Genomic DNA, 16,731 nt, shown 5'->3' with positions numbered 1-16,731 from the left:
ATCTTTCAGGAGGAGATGAAGCTGCCTGGCAGAATGCATTGATTGATGAAGATAGAGTGTCGACAAATGAATATATGATCTGCTCAAATTAAAAGAAAATTCAATTCACTGGCTGAAACAGCATTTAGATAGCATTAAGGATGAGATAGAAACCAACAAGTCAGGAAATTCTGCAGTGAAAAGCGTGTCCTATCTGTGACTTTTCTGCCTTTTACAAGTTTATGCCACAAATATAATTATTCAGCTACACTTATCATGTGTGCCCTCATTTTTTCATTCGTAACATGGCATTTTAGAGAATATCTTTTTAGTACCAACTATGTAAAATCATTCCTTTTTGTAAATACCACACAATGCACTTAACATACCCTTGACTCGCAGAATATGTACCTGTGGGTGTTTTTTGATGTATCTAATAATATTTTGGTATTAAGTCATTAAACAAAACAAGAAAAAAATAGGAATGCCTTTTGCAGAAGATAACTCTGCATAATATTTTGATAATCAAGTGTGCTTATTTTGTTAACCACTTTGTATATACATAGATCACACAATCACCATGCCACTCTACTCACAGAAACAGTGTTTTGGTTTCAGAGGACCCATTACTGTATAAATTGTTTATGGTTCACATAGTGAACAACATGTTTTAAATGGAAATTTATAGCTTTAAATTAAGTGTGAAATTTTAAAGAGGGCAACATTTACTTGTTCTATATCTAATCTTTCTAGCAGTCTCGGCAGTCGCATGCACTCACGCACACACAAAAGCACACAAACACTCCTTTTTATCTTTGCTGTGATTGTGATCTTTTCAAAAGAAAAAAAAAAAAAAAGCCCCAAACTGAGAGACTGCCATTGGCGTTGCTCCAGCAGTGAAGGCTGAATTGGATGCTCATGTCAGCTTCACATCTGGCCTCTGCCAGGCAGCTCCGGCTTTAGCCCACAGACCTTGCTGGAAGGGCCACAGCCTCACCCAGTCCCTACTCTTGCCTTTTGCTATCGTTTCCTGAAACAGCATCCAGCGTGAGAAGGGATTTCAGACACTCCAAACTGAGCGGGCCGGAGAGCTGATCTTTGAAGGTTGTTCTAACCATGCCCATGGACATCACTGAGTATTGACTCAGTCCCATAAAATATGTATTTTTAAAATAGTTGTTGTCATGCAATAACATTACTGCATGCAGGGGCAAAGACAAGACTCCGGGCTTATTTCCACACCCTCTTCTGAGACTGCTGTTGGACAGAAGAGTAGGATTCCCAGCAATGCAAAGACATTTCATACCAAAATTCCAGTAACTGAGGTTTCAGGATGCACTGGGACGTGTTTGTATATGAGGTATTGCATTTTTCCTGTGAAGAATTGCATCTTGTTTCCCCTATTTTTGTCCCTTGGACTTCTGTTGAATCTAAACTCCATTAGGTATCCAGATCCCTTTAAATTACGTCAAAGACATCCTATCTCAGGCCTCAGAAGACTTAACAGGTCAGGGAAGAAGGGCCTTACCCGCGTCAGTTATGCCTGGGCATGTTAAATAAAGCCTGGCCAGGCAGAGAAAATGGGGCTGGAACAAATGTGTGACATCTCTGAATACATATCTGTCAAAGATGAAGAAGCTGAATTGTAGCAGATTAAGGTTTTTTTTTTCTATCCATCCTGACTTTTTTCTTAGGTGTTGCAACTCAAAATTTCCTAGCTCCCATAGTACAGGCCCTTGAATGTATATATTTCTGCAAACTCTTCTATGTTGGTGAAACGGATTTTAAGATCAAAAAAGTAGCTATAATAATAATTATTATTATTAATAATACTATTATTATGAATATTTTTGTTCATCCTTATGAAAGTGTCTAAGGATTTAATGTTGGCAAAAGAGTGGCTGCCTCTTAGTGTGTACGTTCATTCTGTTAACAAGATTCCTGTCCGCTCTTCGTGTGTTTAGCAGCATTTTTATTTTGAAGTGACAACTCTAACACTTTCATGAATAATAACAACAGTAATAATAAAAATTAAAATCTTTTTGTTCCCTCTACTGTATAAGTCAGTGCAATCAAATTTCAACTGGAGCACAAGATACCTAAGGCTGAGCCTATTCTTCTTGATGGAGTTAGAATCCCATTAGAGTTAGGGGACATTTATTTTAATTCATTCCCTCGAGGATGTAGATACATCCTTGAAAAAGGTTCCAAGACAATCTTGACCTATATGGTACCTTCTTCTAAGGGACATATTCTGAATCTGATTCTTGCGCTGTTTCGTATCGAAAACGTATTACTGCATTGAAATTGCTGCAGGAAAAACGCACTTAAACCCAAAGGTGACATTGAGTAGCAAGACAAAAAGCAAAAGTGGATTTGAACTGACAGACAAAGCTAGAATAGCAAATATGTTGTTCACATACTGGTATTTTATGTATGACCATTACTTGCATAAGTGATGATTCAGCGGGAAGACTTGAATCAAGATTGGAACCCCATGATGCCAAGTGCAACACTGCATGGAGATGAAACACAGCCCCTGCCCCAAACAGCATCCCATTTTACAGACAAAAGCAGAGTGGAAGGAAGAACGGAAGCAAAGGCAAGCCAGGACTAGTACACTCCATCCTAACTATGTTTCTTATGGCTACTGCCCCATGAAATTATTTTGAACAATCTATGTATGTCAGCTGTCTGCTTGATTTTTTTTTTGGTTCTGCCTTCGAAGTCAAAGTTGGCAAACTCTCAAGATGCCTAGCTTACATCTGAAAATAACACTCTTAGGTAGATTTTTAAGAATATCTTTTACTTGCTGTTTTTTTCAGAGAAGTTAAGCACCTAGCTTCCATCGTTTCCAAGGGAGGTAGGCTTCAGAGCCCTTTCAGAAGGATCACCTTGATGTTTGCAGTGCTGACTGCTGTAGCAATGACATTATTTAAAAGAAGGCAGAAAACTGCATATACTGAAATGATCACTGCAACATGCTCTGGCACAACTGCCTACTGCCAACTTCAACAAATTGGAGATACTGCACTGCAACACTACCATGATACTTTAGTGATGATCTTCCCAGCTCCTATTCAAACCCTGGGGTGAGGTTTACATTAACTAACTACAGATGTTGAAAACCTACAGCCCTCAATAAGCCACCCATGGAAAATGAATTGTGGAAAAGAGGCACTTAGTATTTCATCTCACCCAAAAGTAGAAGTCCAAAACAGGTCAGATGAGTTTCCATTTTACAGCAAGCTCTATCTGCATCTCAAAACTCCTTTTGGAGAACTCCTCCAGACTACCACTCCTGTGAACATTAACCCAAGCTTGCTACCAACTGGGTGAAAAGAGTGCCCGAGTCTCCCTTGTGAATCTAGTGCAAAGGGATTTAAACCATGCAAGTGCCAATTTAATAATGATGCTATAAATAGACTGTGCATTCCTCACTTGAAGCAATTTGGTACAGAAATACAAATCTGGGTCAGCAGCATCTTAAATGAACTGTACCATGCTTGAAACATCAAGCTTTGTTTCTCATCTAATGAATAGTAGGTTGCTTATTGGGTATTTTTTTAATAGTTGGCAAAATAGTCATAATTGTCCCCTCTTCAGGTACATAATACACACCTCATGACTGTTCCGAACTAGAAGACCCCTCCTAAGGAGTGAGGGGAAAAATCAGCAGCACATTGGTTTCAAACTTCTTCTCCAAGTGGATGCTAATAAAGTATGTGTCACTGCTTTCATATATTCACCATGGAGAATAAAGGTAGTTAGAAGCTACTTATGCCAGAGATATTTGTAGCTATAAAGAGGACACTGTGGCCAATATGTGGTAATGAGATCTGTGCTACTAATGTGCAGAATTCGAACAAAGCAAAAGGCTTATTAAATCCATGTATACTTCGGTGAGAGGACAAAGAGCATCAGTCAGGATGTTTTGGATTTTAGGATTTTGCAGGACAGGATGTGGCTGCTGTCATGGGGAGGGGGGTGGTTCTGCAGCTTCATGTGAGTAGATGGCACTATTAGGTGAGGGAGCTACAGGCACCCTTTTGCCCTGTTATCGCGTTGTTCATCACTGTGACACCTATTTTTCACTGTTCTGGTATTGGTGGAGAACCGAGAATTGTACTAAGGCTCCCAGTGTGCTCAGTGGTCCTATGGAAACAGGACTCGGACGAGACCTTGTGAGTACCAGAGCAGGAAGATGCCTTGAGCTGCCCAACAGGAACCACTGCTGAGGCTTGTGTCCTGTGTTACAAGTGGGGAGTCTCAAACACGTCCCTCCATGGTGCAAGGACGCTCCAAGTTCACAGGATGCACTCCATTCAGAGACTCAGCCTGGAGGAGTTTCCCAAAAACAGGTACCCAGTGGCTCTCTTTTGAGTAACTGAGCCAGGTTCACTCATCCTGTTCTCAAACAGGGGCAGAGGAATAGCATTCGTGCTATTCCAACACCATCTTTTTTATGTTGCAGTCCTGGGAGGAGGTATCGGAGGCAGGTGTTCCCCTTTCAAGCATAATGCTCTAGCTGCCCTCTTTGTTGGTTTGCCAGCTCACTGATTAGGACACTCACCTGAAATATTTGGAAAAGAGGCTTAAATCTCCGGCTGAGACAAAAGAGCATAAACCTGGGACATCCATTTGCTGGAAAGGTAATTTAACAATACCACCACGAGACAGAAAACGAACATCACCACCTTCTTCTTTGGCTATGTCTTAAAGGCAAGGGGAACCACATCTTCATTTTGGCAGGGAATCCTGCCCAGAGATCTTCAGTTCACCCCAATATCATCTACAGGACCGAGGAGCTGGACATGGACTTTCCAGGTCCCGCATCTTGGCTTGATTAGACAGACCCAGCCACACTGTGGTTGTTTGTGGGTGCTGAGACATTCAGCTGCATCCACCTAGAAAAATGTCTCAGCACTTCAGGCAAATGCAAAAGGAGACACAAGTAAGTGGGTCTTTTCGAGACTGCAGTTTTGGACTGGTGCAGGATTACAGCACGTTTTAGATTTGGCTCAAAGTCAACGAACAACGTGTTAACTCCTGATTTGTATCCCATTATAGCCAGCTCCCAGCAACAAAATTCTCACTAGCTTTAGCTAGGAAAGGCTACAGCTCTCAATAGTTCTGCTTATTTCAGCCGCAGTAACACCACAGATGACCTTGTCTCATAATCTCAGGCAAGGGAAACAACACATTTATGCTGAGGCACCAATAGCAAAAGTGCCCGGTGGACAGGCCAATATTTTCCAAACCAGGCTTGCTTAAAGCATAAATAAATGACAAATAAAATCAGCGTATCCCTTTGTTGTGTAAAACTGGAACAGAAAGGAAAGCAGCCCAATTGATCACTGTTATGTTCAGTCTCTCTGGAGTCATTATGCCTGAGGAAAAAAAGAAAAACCCTATCAAAAACTGAGTTGCATAATGCCCTTTGGGTGATGTTGCTTACAAAGAAAGATATGAATCACTGTTGGTTTAGTACCTGTGAGTTGGACCATTAGCTTTAAAACCTTGTAGAACAATTAAATAACACTTTTTTATTTATTAAAAAACCTTAATCTAACACAGAGCTAACATTTTTTTATTGTTTGATAAAAGAAGCTAAGAAGGATAAATAAAATGGAAAGAGGAACAATGTGAAGAAACAGGTAGGAAGAAATAGTTGATATTCCTGAAAGAGTGCTTTGTCTCATGAAGGATAAAGGTAGAAATGAGGTTTTTTTCTTTTGTTTATTGGCATGATCCCATGAAAAGGAAAGGACTCAAAATAGTACTGGCCTATCTTTAGAGACATCTATTTCATTTTGCCTTCTATGGAAAAGCTGAACAGAAGGGGAGGATCCTGGCTGTTGTCATTGAAGCTGTTTCAGTCAGAGTAAGAGTGAATAAAAAGCACAGCTGCCAGAAATGATACATTGCTGGCTAAAGTGTAAAGTCCAAATATTCATTTTCTCATTAAAATGGGGCTTTATTGCTCGTGGATGTAAATAGGCTGCGAGGTTCATTTCTCCCTGTATGGAGAAACTAACAATGGACATCATTGCAGTATCAGAGGTGATATAAATAAAGCAAAGCTTCAATCTCACTGCCACAGAGAGTGTGATGGTGCCAGTCCAGAGTTCACTGATACTACACTGGGACCAAACCTTGGAAAGTTCTTGGTAGAATCCCCAGCAGAAATGCTGTAAATGCAGAGGATTTCTCAGTAAAACAGATTAGTCACAATATTTTAAGTGTCTTTGTCCTTCAGATTTGCAAAATTTACAGTAAACATACAGATCATAGTCAGGATATGATTATCTGACTTTTTTTTTTTTTTTTGGAAAAGCTTTTATAACTAAGTTGACCATAGAAAGATGTGATTGATACAAAATCCAAACACAATAGAAAACCTACTGATGCTTAAATGGTGAAATCTGGCCAAGCTCGTTTAAGGTTAATCTCTGCTTTTAGTCTACAATAAGCCCCGCAGGGGTGATCTTTACACGGTTGTGAAATGAATTGCATGGCTGAACTGTTGGCCGGCCCCACAGGGACTGAAGGCTCGGACTGCTCTTCCCATTGGCCACATCCAGTACGGGACAGAGGTGTCTCCGAGTTAAATCCTTCTCTACCTCGCATTTAACAAGCAGCTCCTAGCTGAGAATACAGAATTAGATGCCTGCAATCGTTATAGAGGGAGGATTAGGTGACTCAGAATGGCAATCCAATCAAACCCACATTTTGAGCTGCCTAGAGCTAGGAAATAATTGTTCAGGCACAGACCTGGGAAGCATGTCTGAAACTGTTCCTTTCTCTTAAGTGTATTCAGGCTTCACGGAACAGCTCCACTCAGGGTCACCAGCACACCTTCTCCTAGAGCCTTCCTCCAAGGAATTGTGTGCTTTCACTGAGACATCCTGCTGGCGGTAGCTCGCTTCCCCTCACAGCTGGGATGCAGGCTACGACCAGACCCATGTGAGGACAGCATAGTCACGGGCCAGGCACCCCCCACAAACACTGGAGAGTTGCCGTTCGAGAACCAAAACCCTTTCTTGTAGTCAAAACTCACTCATATTTTTCCTCAATAAAGATAAAGACAATAACGCTACCTTGTCAGCTTGAAGCAAGTTACTGAAGTACCACAGTCCTTCATCAACTACCCGTCCTCCACCCACGGGCTAGACTACATTCTCTCTATGTCATACCCACCTGGGCACTGCTTTCAGATTTTCTCTTGCACCCTGTTTTCATCCTTTGGTTTCCTGCCTCACATTCAGCCACAGAGCCTATTACAGCATCCGCATTCTCTGAAAGATTTGCAATTTTGGTCCCGGCAGAGCAAACAGCAATGACAGCTTCACAGTCACAACTCGGCCACGGAGGACCTCATCTGGGGCCAGGATTTCACTGGTGGAGCTATCCTGTGTATAAATAACAGGAAGGTGATCCAAGCACCAGAGCACTTCGAGTCTAACTATACGCCAAAAAATGGCAGGAAGCTACAAATGGAGCAAAACTGGTCATTGCAAGGAACACCACCTGCCTGACCTTTGTGGATTAATTATCAATATGGTAACTAATTCGGGAACCCCCAAATACCTCCTATTTCAGGTTCTTTACAATTAGGGTAAAGTTTAAGCTGGCCCAGAGCATTCTCATGGTTTGTTGAGTACCACAGATGTCCCTGACGAGGCCTGTTGGCCTTACATCAGAGAGAAGCTTCTGCTCCCCTCCCGCATCCCAGCTCCCAAGTGACGGAAGCAGCTGGGCTTAGTTAAACAGTTACCAAGCAAAAGTCATCTTCTTGCTCTACTGTGCAAAAGGTTGTTCTAAATATTATTTCCACTACTTATTTAAGTCTACTAAAAGGGCAAAACATTCTCTTGAGAATAATGCTTTGGCTCCGCCAGTCAGTACATTACGTGTTTTGAGTATTGCTGGCCTATCTTAAGTAAGATTTATCATCTAGGTCTTCATTCATTAAGCCTGTAGGGTTTGCTTTTTTTTTTTTTTTTTTTTAATGGAAAGGGATTAAATGATTCTATAATTCAGAGACTTACAAATAATTTATGCAACAGTATTACCTATTTTAAAGCTTACTTCATGGTATATAAAAATGTCTTTTCATGCTTTTGGAAAGTTACAACAAGAAAATCATAGTCTCGTAGGAAAAATCCTCTGCAGTGAAGACTAATATAAAAATTCTGTGTTGTGCAGACAGACTTTTATTTATTTCAGTTTGATTTACAGACTTTTAACAGACAGTTCTGTTCATCTTGAGTTTTTCCTAAGTTGTGGATTTCACTCGATGAAAAATCCCACCATGTACTATCCCAATTTTTGGTCAGCTTTCTTCACATCCAGATGGAGCAGAGTTCTTGCTAACAAGCTACAAGTTCCTCACCTGGTATAATTTTTCAGCAGTCTTCAGGCATCAAAGAAACCATGGATATTTATACCAGTGGAGGACTCTCATCTGTGCTTTTACCGATGGCACATTTAAGCAAAACAAAGTATGAAAATGCTTATACTCTACAGAAGACCTTGAATCCAGCTTTTCCCCTTGATAACATTTCTAGTCTTAACACAAAAAACACCCCACCATCCTGAACTGTTCCATAGACGGATGTTTGAATTAGTTGCTTCACGTATTGCAGAATTTTATTTTAGATGTCTCAGTTCCTATTTAGGTTTGGCTAAACTTAGCCACATACTGACACTAGGGGACATTACTCAAGTATTCAAAGCAAAAGCTATTTATTGTCTCTTGGTGGATTAGACTTAAAATACTCAAAGAATCATTTTACATCTTGGAGAGCAAGTTGAGGAAACGATCTATATGTATGTAATCTGTCTATCTCCCTGTCCCTTCTGGGAAGGAAAGAAGGTAGTATGTGAAAGGAAGGTGCCTCCAAAAGGAGGGGAAAAAAATCCCAGAAAGGGGTAAATTAGTTGCTTAGTATAATCTGTGTCATTCTATCACTGACCTTTTCCAATGCTCCATGCTTAGCTGTACTCCTTTGACCGTCAAATAGTATCCAGTAGTAGTAGCATGTTATTAATAGTTGATTAAAAGCACTTATAAGTTCAAATATTACACGTTCTATTGACATTTAGCCAGCAAAGAGCAGACTGGAGGATGACATAGTCTGAAAGCACTAACGCATGGAATTGATAAAAATGCTGGAACACACACTGAAAAATCAATCTATTGCTTTAGCGACTGATGCCTGCTTATTTTGCAGTTTTCACCGTCCTCAAATGTGCTAATTACATTAGTTATTGCTATGGTGCTTGAACAAGTTTGTGCTGAATGGTTTTGTGGCTTCATAAATCATCATCAAGCATTAAAAAAGCCTCACTCATGTGAGAAAAACTGCAGTAACGTGCTGTCTGTAAGTTCAAACAGAAAACGTTTAAGAGTGAAAATTTTTCTTGATTTTTCCCACAGTTCCTGTAACGGATGCAGATCCTAATTAGGAGTGGAAGAATTGGTAAAACCACTGGCTCCCAAACACTGAAGGTCTCAGCAGTAGAAGGAACTGACATCAGCAGCACCAGAATTGTCACACACCTGGTGCCTAAACGCTGTTTGTCAGGTCCCCCAAAATAATAAACCCGATTTCAAACAGCATTGATAAATGCAATAAAAAGTACATTTGTGTGTCTGGCTCTTTCACTTGTGTTTCCTGAGGTGGGCTTACACCGAGGATGAGACTCTCATGGATCTGCGCTGTCACACATTTACGAGACTTGAAGATCAGAGACTTTTAAAAACCTACTTGTTATCACAAGATTCACAGTACAGTTACAAGAGTTAGCAACCTTGGATTCTTGCATTTTATTCACAGCTGAATAATTACTTTGCTCTGTGATTCTGAATAAGTCATTTCCATTCCAGCAAAGGATGGAAGGATTAATATTAAATATGGAATATCCAGGAGTGGTGATAAATTCAAAGTGACTCTGAAGAGTCATACCGAGCAAGTCCAAAAAAAGAGTGAATGAGTCAGAAATTTTAACATCAGAGAAAAAAACCTCATTCAGATTTAGCCTAAAACATGGAAAAGTAATTAATTTCTTCTAGTTGGATTTTTGGAACACATGGGTAAATGTGTGCCATTTCATTTCCAGAATCCTGGACTAACAGTCATTAAAGTTGGAAACATGGAAAGGAACGAACATACAACATTCAAAGAAAACAAATTGGATCCAATGAGAAAGTCCCAGTAAAGACGACAGAAGGGAAAAAAGGAACAATGCGCAATTGATCAGAAAAGGAAAAGCAAAAAATGTACTGTAATTAAAGTGGCAAGACAGCTACTTGATCTTAATTGCAAATAATTTCTCTGTGTTTAGCAGTTCTTCCAGGACTGAAACAAATATGGGTGTTCTCTAGATTAAGAATGTTTTTACCATTTAAGACAGAAATTTATGTCAAGTGTCTAGAATTCTGCAATCACAGTCTTTTAAAACTAAAGCAGCAGATGTGCTCCAGCAGTCGTTTCTTACAATTTGCAATACCCTTTCTTGAATAAAGCTGAAAAAGAAGATTTAAGAGTAATTGAAAAGTAGCATTTTACTTAAATGTAAGTCAAGAATCCATAAAGGTTTTTTTTTTTTTTTTTCCTTTGAGCATGTTAGCCACTCATAGTCATCTATCCTTTTGTTTCTGGAATCTAGAATTTTGACCTGGTTTCCTAGGGCCTGATTGATTTCTACAGTATATAATTTCTGCACCAGTGTGGTAACGCTGGTTTTAACAACAAGACGATTTTTGAAAGGGCTGTTTAGCGGTGACTCACAAAGCCTGCAATACCCAGTTTATTTCATTGCTCTTTTGCATTGTTTTTCTGCAGTATTCAGAGCCTGGATATAACAGCCCAGAAAAAAAAAAAAAAAAAAAAAAAAGACTCCTACTGCAGTCTGTGAGTCACTCGTTATTTTTTCACAGTTTTACTCTCCAATATTACCCTATGGCATTTTGCTGAATTTTTCTTCATTAGGCTATTCAGAAACCAAATGGGAAATTCAGGATGAGCCTGTTTCTGACAAAAGCCTCCTCTAAACTTCAATTTGCATACCTGACAGGGAATGAAGGCTGCAGTGGCTACACAGTCACCAGTTTGAAGTCACTGCTTTGAAGGAATCGAAACAATATCCAGAGCCAGGTTCAGTGCTGCGCCTCCTAAGGGAGGGAAAAAGGATACAGAGAATGGTTTTACTGTGCTCTGGGAATCTGTCTAGGGACTGCCCCGTGCTCTGGGCTTGAGAGATTAGAGCACGTTGCCCACTCTCCTCTTCTGTCCTTTGGCTGGTTCCACAGAAAATCCTTGTTCTGGGAACTGCAAGAGAAAGTAATTATATTTTATTTAGTGGGTAATTTCTCTATTGAGTCAGGTCTCCACAGGGGAGCTACTTGGGCCTCAGAAGACATTTAAGACGCTTGTAAATAATTGCAGAAAGCAAACTTAGACTCAGAATTTTGCTGGCAATAATATGTGGCTGTGGCTGGTGGGATGGTCAGTGCCAGGTTTAGATGTATGGGAGAAGATAGAGACTTGAAAAGTCACAGGCAGCTCGGTTTGCATATCTGAACCACAGCTGGCTGCTGGGGCATCTTGTGAAAATGCTTCTATTACAAGGAACTTGAGCTAAGGTTGGGAAGCCACCACTGAGCCTGTGTCTCTGGTGAGTGGTAAACAGATTTGACACAAATCGTCATAAGGATGCTGCTTGAGATATGGAAGTGAGGGTGCGTGGGCTCCTTCAGGGAGACTTTCTTTCTAACATAGATTGTGAAGGTCATCAGATATGGTTCTTCATCAACCTGCTTTGATGGGCAGTACCGTTCCCAGACAGCTGGCAAGACATATAGGTATCTCTGAACTGCTTTTAGGCCCTGTTCTTGTCAGGCCATCCCCACAAGTTCCTGTGGCAGCAGAGGCTAATGCCATTGCTGATGATGCCATGGATGTCAGCATATATCACCAGGGGAAGAAGAGTAAAGTGTGGATCTTACGCATATATTCATTTCAATTGAGGTTCATGTACCTCAAGTGGAACAGCACCTTTACAGCTGCAATAATCACAGGAACTGTGAGCAAGTCCATTAATAACCTCAGCACAGCCGGACGCCTCACTTTTCCCGACCCCAGTGATGATAACTGGGATGTCATGGACAGTGGCAAGTTGGGGATTGTATTGCAAAAAACAATAGCAGGTACTTGACAGTACTGAACTGCTCATCTATTCCCATACAGGTCTGGCATACCAAGTACCCAAAGGGTGATACTGATTTCTGAAACAGGCTGGGCCTAGAAAAAATAAGTACTGCTGCTCCATACCCTGTACCAACTCCTGGAACAAAGCCATGTGAACAGATTCCTGAATGTTGTACCTGGAAAATAGCAGCCCACTGTTGACGTGGAGGCCCACAGGCAAACTTAGAGTACTATCAAGATACAACAGGGCTGATATGAACAGCAGGAGTCTCCACTCTTCTCCTTAGGGCTCTGAGAACCAGCAGGGGCGTAGCTGGAGCTGGTACACAGTGTGAGATTGCATCCGTGAGAGGTGACAGTGGGCTTGCACCATGCTGAGCACCGACCTGGTCCTCCCACGTGGTGGCCTACAGATGGCGGGCAGCATTCGGGCTGTATAGTGTTAATATGGATGGGGATTCTCTTGGGATGGACATCTCTCCCAGGAAACCATGACTAGGACAGCCTTAGAAGTAATTCAGACATGGTAGAGTAACTTCACTCTATTTAGAATTAAATCCACTGGAGTAAATTTAAAATGATTGCTAGCTTAGGAACAGGCACATGCTACCCCTGGTACGGTTCATGGTCAACTTGCAGATAAACATGTTTGACATATTAAAGCACCGGAAAATGCATTTTAATGAAGACTTACTGTGATTTTTACTTGTAAATATGTTTCCACATTCAAAACCTAATTAAAAGCAGGCTTGATATATCCATCAACATGGACTCAAAAATCTCCCTGTAGCTTTAGGAAACAAATAGCTTTCATTTCAAACAAGTAATGTTATTACAGCTCTTTAAAAGGTAGGGGGGCTCAATGTAAACATCAACAATTTTTTTAAAATATGTGTACTTATCAAATACCTTCCAAACCATTACAAATCTTATGCTTCTGTACAGCATTAGTTTATCATTTCTACAACTAATGAATCCAAAGCGCATAATGGGGGATGGATGCCGGGTGAGACAGACAAGTGCGCTAAGTCCATTGTTGCATTTCTGTAGGACTAATTAGTCCAATGTAGATTTGGGAATTCAATTTGAAAGGATGTTGAATGTTTTCAGATCTTGCTGTTAATTGATTTCAAATGAGGTTTCTTGTTTTGTTTTCCTTTTCTGAATTATTGTGCTGACATGATGTCCAGAAAACATATTACCAAAGAAAGCCTTTGCATTTTAAAAGCCTGGAAATTTCTCAGATTTACAGATTTGAAATTACACAATTAAAAAAGAATTGGGAAAGAAATTCCTCACTTTCCAGTTTCTTCTACTTTTGGGGGGAAACTGTTTCTTGTGCTAGCAAACTATGGGAAATTAAATATCATATTTTGTCTCTTCCCAAATATTTTAAGATTTCATTCTAGAGTGGATACACATGGTATGATTCAACCACTCAAACCCCTCTCCTGGGCTTGGAATCACCAGGCATTCTTGAAAACCATGAATGCTACTGACCTGTCATACATACAGCACCAACCACCTCTTAATTTTGGGTCAATGCCATAAACTGGGGGGTGATACCTGCTGGCTCGATCACACTTCACACAGAGGGAGTTGTGATTTGTGCCCAGTGTTGCACCATCTTGAGCGAATTATCGATGTGCTAGTGCATGAATCCAATGACTCGTAAATTCTTCTGTTCTCTTTCTCTGTGGCAGAAGAGCCCAGCCTTGCTGTGATATCTTCTTTCTGTTTCTAGTACACGAGCTTTTGGTCCAATTTATTTCCACTGATTAGAAACAGTTGTTGGAATATTATTCACTAGGGGCTACAGTTTAATGCAGTATCACTACACTGCATATACATTTGATAAATTAATAAATGAATGCATAAATAATACCTCCCAGCTCCACACAAAAGAATCATGTGTATCACTGTGCTGTACAGTGTCACGTCAACCCAGCAAATCCTTTTTCCTGTCACAATATTCATCATTATACCACCCAGGGTTCATAAAGCACAATTTAGAGATAATGGAAAAAATACAGGACACAACATGTTTCTGGCTGATAATATTGATTCCAGGTGTTCTGAGAGAAAATTAATTCAGTCATATGCTCCAGCTATAACACTGCTTACCCCTTTTATGGATGCCTGTTGAAACAGCTCCTAATATTCTGCAGACCCCAAACCACAGATCAAAACTAATTACAAAAATTAAGCTAATTGTTTAAGAGCTTGCAGCAGAGTGCAGATTAGAGACACTAGCAGCTGCACAACGCCACCTGACTCTTTTCTCGCCCATGTGGAGTTTATGAGGGGAATGATACTCAGACAAGAATTAGTAAATTCCATAGATATGGTCTTAAACTTTTCCCGGGGTATTATACTCTTGGAGCCTAGCTAAGTCACAGCCATGATGTCCCCTCCTTTTTTGAAACTTGCACGTAACATACGTCAACAGATGCAAAACATTTCCATTTATTTCAATTGGTACATTAACCAGACTACTGGTTAGTAGGGCAGCCGAATGATTCATCACAAGTACCGTCTTGTTAGTCCGCAGATCCTCAGCAACTCGATTCACATTTGTGCAAGTGAAAAAAACAATTTGCCAAGCAGTTCACTTGTGGCCAGATCTGAACTTACAACACGCTCCTGAACTTTTTGGCTATATCACTGGCACTTTGCCATGGTTATTCATCATGTACAATGTGTCACCTCCTGCTATGTGATGTTACCTTTGTCTCACGGCTAACTGTCAATGCTTAGTGTGAGAACATCCATACAGATGTCAAACAATCAATATTGCGCATTGGAGATAAGTCCTTGGATGAAACTGCATTTCTGTTGAGTAAAATAACCACTTCAAGGCCACCACATACACTGTTAAAATATTTCCATATTATTTTCTAGTGTTCCAGAAAGTTAACTACTCATTTTTAGAAGACCAAAGGTTTGATCACCTCTGACTATAAAAACAGTGCAATGCAAGAGAACCGCTACAAAAGACATCTTCACCTCTGGAGTCAGGAGCAACAATATCAACTTCCTTGAGCCAAACACTGAATATATACTGGGCAGCAAGAAACAAGGTTTCCCTTGTGCTTCCCACAGTGCTGATGAGGCCATGTGCTTTTCCTTCAAACCTCATTCAGAGTTACAGCCATGAGAGAAAAGACAAATGTGCTAGCCGTAAAGCTGACTTGGATTTTCCAAAATTAATCTGCTTTTGTGCTTAAAGAAGAATTGTTTTTCTTGTACAGCTTGTCGTCTTTCTTGCTGTCTTCCTTTATAAAGGAAGGATGAGTTTGCTTGAAATTCATAACAAAGGCATGGTAGCTCTCAATTAATCAGATTCTGGTTGTGAATAAAAGTGATCTAGGATTTGCAGGAGCAGTCAGTCTTTACGTTCATATTTACTAACTCTGGCCTTAAAAAGAATAATTGTCAACAACATACCAGGTGATGAATCTGAATTTCCACGGGGTTCTGCATAGGATGAAAGCAAGCAAGTTTGTTCTGCCATTCTACAAGAAGGTACTGAAAAGCAGTCTGACAGCAGAGCTACTTAGACATTCTTCTTGCTTACTTTATTTCTAGATTACTCAAGTACAGATTCTCTTGTGAGGCATAATTCTAATTTAAACTTATTCTTATTTTCATTTTGCTATGAGACTATTTTGGAGCTACTTCAGAGCTGATTAAGTTGCTCTCTGAAGATGGCAAGCAAATTCTATTGCAGAGAAAACAAAATAAGCTAATTTTTTATCTGTGAAACTGTAGTGTTGCTGTCCTGTATCTGTTTTTCAGTTTATATTAGAATTCATCTGACCAGACATTTCTGTTTCTTTGTCCTGTCTAGCTGAGTGCTGTCAGTATGCAGTATGTATCCCACTACCGTGGGTGTGAAACTATACACGTTTCATGAAAATTTCCTCTCCTTATATTAGATTCATACCTAGTTATATGGCATTTATCATAAATTGACCCCAGTCCCATAACTACATTAAATTTATCACTCCTCCTTGAGGTTTTGAGTTTTCTTGTTTTGTTTGGGTTTTTTTTTTTTGCCTTACTCTGTAACTTTAAAGCAAGCATGTGGGTACTTATAAGGCATTCTGCAAATGATTGAAAATGTATGCAAATGGACAATCTGGTGTTCCTTTGTAGAGGACATCGGGAGGTACAATAACTTGATATTCACATTCTTATTTGCATTTGTCCTCCGATTTATTGAAAATACCCAGACGGAATTTGCTGAGTGTTATATTTATCAATCCTAACAGGCTGCACACAGAACCTTTTGAAGACAAAACAGCCATTAGCAGCTGGAAGAACAATGCTAACCGCTGTACTGTGTCATAGTTTTTACAGCTTAACTAGAATAAATAGTCTGATCCTTCAGTACGAAAATTCTAGCTTTGACAATATTCACAGAGCACTGGGTATATTTGTATTAGGTTTAAAAATGTACAAGGTGTGCCACTTGTTATGTTCATGTAGTATATTCGCACATCATGTTAAAAGTAAGGAGCTTCAAATCGCATTT

The sequence above is a fragment of the Vanellus vanellus genome (genome assembly GCF_965231255.1).
Source record: "Vanellus vanellus genome assembly, chromosome: 1".
Classification (NCBI taxonomy): domain Eukaryota; kingdom Metazoa; phylum Chordata; class Aves; order Charadriiformes; family Charadriidae; genus Vanellus; species Vanellus vanellus.
This window is presented reverse-complemented; position numbering follows the sequence as displayed.